Below are 4200 nucleotides of genomic sequence, written 5' to 3'. Positions count from 1 at the left end.
AAATTGCACATATTGAAAGTGTACAACTTGACAAGTTTTGAAATATATATATACTTCTGAAATCATGACCAGTCTCAAGTTAATAAATATAGCTATTAACCCCCACATTTCTTCATGTCCTTTCACAGTACTTTCCTTCTGCCCCTCCCTTACCCTTCATCCATCCCAAGGCATCTACTTATCTGCTTTCTGCCACAGTACCAGTATACTTTTATTGCACTTTGCTTTATCGTGCTTCCCAGATATTGCTTTTTTATAAGTTGAAGATTTGTGGCAAACCTGTGTCAAGAAAGTCTATCAGCACAATTTTTCCAACAGCATGAACTCATTCTGTATCCTTGTCTCAAATTTTGATAATTTTTGCAATACTTTGAACTTTTTTATTACTACTATATTACGGTGATATATGATCAGTATTCTTTAATGTTACAATGTAAATATTTTGGGGTGCCACAAACAATGCTCATATAAGAGCAAACTTGATTGATAAATGTGGCTTGTGTTCTGGGTGCTGCACAAACTGGCTGTTTCACCATCTCTCTCTCTCTCCTAGAGCCTCTCTATTCCCTGAGACACAAAAATATTGTAATTAAGCTTATTAATAACCCTACAATGGCCTCTACCTGTTCAAGTGAAAGGAATAGTTGCATGTCTCTCACTTTAAATCAAAAGCTAGAAATGATTAAATTTAGCAAAGAAGGTATGTCAAAGCTGAGATAGGCCAAAAGCTAGGCCATTTGTGCCAAACAGTTAGCCAAATTGTGAATGCAAAGGAAAAGTTCTTGAAAGAAATTAAGAGTGCTACTCTAGTGAACACACAAATGATTTTTTTTTTTAAAGTGAAACAGACATTGTTGATATGGAGAAAGTTTTAGTGGTCTGGATAGAAAATCAAACTGGCTACAACATCATCTTAAGCCAAAACCTAATCCAGAGCTAGGCACTAACTCTCTTCAGTTCTATGAAGACTGAGAGAGTTGAGAAAGCTATACAAGAAAAATCTGAATCTAACAAGGTGGGTTCATGAGGATTAAGGAAAGAAGACACCTGCATAACATGCAAGTGCAAGGTGAAGCAGCAAGTGCTGATGTAGAAACTGCAGTAAGTTATCCAGAAGATCTAGCTCAGATAATGGATGAATGTGGCTACTCTAAACAACAGATTTTTTTCAGTGTACACAAAATAGCTTTATATTGAAAGAAAATGCCATCTAGAACTTTTATAGCTAGAAAGGAGAAGTCAATGCCTGGTTTCAAAGCTTCAAAGGACAGGCTGATTATCTTGTGATGGGCGAATGTAGCTGGTGACTTGAAGTCGAAAGCAATGCTCATTTACTATTCTGAAAATCTTAGAGCCCTTAAGAATTATTATAAGTTTACTCTCCTTGTGCTCTGCACATGAAACAACAAAGCCTGAATGATAGCACATCTCTTTACAGCATGGTTTACTGAATATTTTAAATCCACTGTTGAAAACTACTGCTCAGAAAAAAGATTCCTTTCAAAATAGTACTGCTCATTGACAATGCGCCTACTCATCCAAGAGCTCTGATTGAGATGTACAAGGAGACGAATGTTGTTTTCATGCCTGCTAACACAACATCCCTTCTGCAACTCATGGATCAAAGAGTAACATGGACTTTCAAGTCTTATTAGTTAAGAAACACATTTTGTAAGGCTTTCACTACCATAAATAGTGATTCATCTAATGGATCTCAGCAAAATTAATTGAAAACCTTCTGGAAAGGATTCACCATTCTAATGCCATTAAGAGTGTTCACGGTTCACAAGGAGGAGGTCAAAATATCAACATTTACAGGAGTTTGGAAGAAGTTGATTTCAACCCTCATGGATGACTTTGGGGGCTTCAAGACATCAATGGGTAAAGTAACTGCAGATGCAGTGAAAATAGCAAAGTAACAAGGATGAGAAGTGGAGCCTGAATATGTGACTGAATTGCCATAATCTCATGAAAAAATTTTAATGCATGAGGAGTTACCTCTTATGAATGAGCAAAGAAAGTGTTTTTTCAAGATAATATCTACTCCTGCTGAAGATGCTATAAACATTGCTAAAATGGCAATAAAAGATTTCGAATACAACATAAACTTAGCTGGTAAAACAGAGGTAGGTTTTGAGAGGAATGACTTCAATTCTGAAAAGTTCTAGTGTGGGTAAAATACTATCACACAGTATTGCATGCTACAGAGAAATCTTTTGTAAAAGAAGAGTAAATTATTGTGGCAAACATCATTGTTGTCTTATTTTAAGACACTGCCACAGTCACCCTAACTCTCAGCAACTATTGTCCTGACTAGCAGCTATTGTCCATTAGCAGCCATCAACGTCAAGGCAAACTTCCACCAGCAAAAATCTTATGACTTGCTGAAGGCTCTAGATGATCATTAGCATTTTTTAGCAATAAAGTATTTTTAAATAAGGTATGTACATTTTTTAGACATAATGCTATTACTGCACACTTAATAGACTATAGTGTAAACATAACTTTTATTTATTTATTTATTTATTTATTTTTTTTTTTTAATTTTATTTTGTCGATATACATTGTAGCTGATTATTGCTCCCCATCACCAAAACCTCCCTCCCTTCTCCCTCCCCCCCTCCCCCCCCAACAATGTCCTTTCTGTTTGCTTGTCGTATCAACTTCAAATAATTGTGGTTGTTATATCTTCTTCCCCCCCCCCGGTTTGTGTGTGTGTGTGTGTGTGTGTGTGTGTGTGTGTGTGTGTGTGTGTGTGTGAATTTATATATTAATTTTTAGCTCCCACCAATAAGTGAGAACATGTGGTATTTCTCTTTCTGTGCCTGACTTGTTTCACTTAATATAATTCTCTCAAGGTCCATCCATGTTGTTGCAAATGGCAGTATTTCATTCGTTTTTATAGCTGAGTAGTATTCCATTGTGTAGATGTACCATATTTTCCATATCCACTCATCTGATGATGGGCATTTGGGCTGGTTCCAACTCTTGGCTATTGTAAAGAGTGCTGCGATAAACATTGGGAAACAGGTATACCTTCGACTTGATGATTTCCATTCCTCTGGGTATATTCCCAACAGTGGGATGGCTGCGTCGTATGGTAGATCTATTTGCAATTGTTTAAGGAACCTCCATACCATTTTCCATAGAGGCTGCACCATTTTGCAGTCCCACCAACAATGTATGAGAGTTCCTTTTTCTCCGCAGCCTCGCCAGCATTTATCGTTCATAGTCTTTTGGATTTTAGCCATCCTAACTGGGGTTAGATGGTATCTCAATGTGGTTTTGATTTGCATTTCCCGGATGCTGAGTGATGTTGAGCATTTTTTCATATGTCTGTTGGCCATTTGGATATCTTCCTTAGAGAAATGCCTACTTAGCTCTTTTGCCCATTTTTTAATTGGGTTGCTTGTTTTCTTCTTGTAAAGTTGTTTGAGTTCCTTATATATTCTGGATATTAATCCTTTGTCAGATGTATATTTTGCAAATATTTTCTCCCACTCTGTTGGTTGTCTTTTAACTCTTTTAATTGTTTCTTTTGCTGTGCAGAAGCTTTTTAGTTTGATATAATCCCATTTGTTTATTTTTCCTTTGGTTGCCCGTGCTTTTGGGGTCGTATTCATGAAGTCTGTGCCCAGTCCTATTTCCTGAAGTGTTTCTCCTATGTTTTCTTTAAGAAGTTTTATTGTCTCAGGGTGTATATTTAAATCCTGAATCCATTTTGCGTTTTTTTTAGTATACGGTGAGAGGTATGGATCTAATTTCATTCTCCTGCATATCGATATCCAGTTATCCCAGCACCACTTGCTGAAGAGGCAGTCCCTTCCCCAGTGAATAGGCTTGGTGCCTTTGTCAAAGATCAGATGGCAGTAAGTGTGTGGGTTGATTTCTGGATTCTCTATTCTATTCCATTGGTCAGTGTGTCTGTTTTTATGCCAGTACCATACTGTTTTGGTTATTATAGCTTTGTAGTATAGCTTAAAGTCAGGTAGTGTTATGCCTCCAGCTTTATTTATTTTGCTGAGCATTGCTTTGGCTATTCGTGGTCTTTTATTGTTCCATATAAATGTCTGAATAGTTTTTTCCATTTCTGAGAAAAATGTCTTTGGAATTTTGATGGGGATTGCGTTGAATTTGTATATCACTTTGGGTAGTATGGACATTTTCACTATGTTGATTCTTCCAATCCAAGAGCATGGA

The sequence above is a fragment of the Cynocephalus volans genome, chromosome 9 (assembly GCF_027409185.1).
Source record: "Cynocephalus volans isolate mCynVol1 chromosome 9, mCynVol1.pri, whole genome shotgun sequence".
Taxonomy (NCBI): Eukaryota; Metazoa; Chordata; class Mammalia; order Dermoptera; family Cynocephalidae; genus Cynocephalus; species Cynocephalus volans.
Note: the sequence above shows the minus strand (reverse complement) of the source record.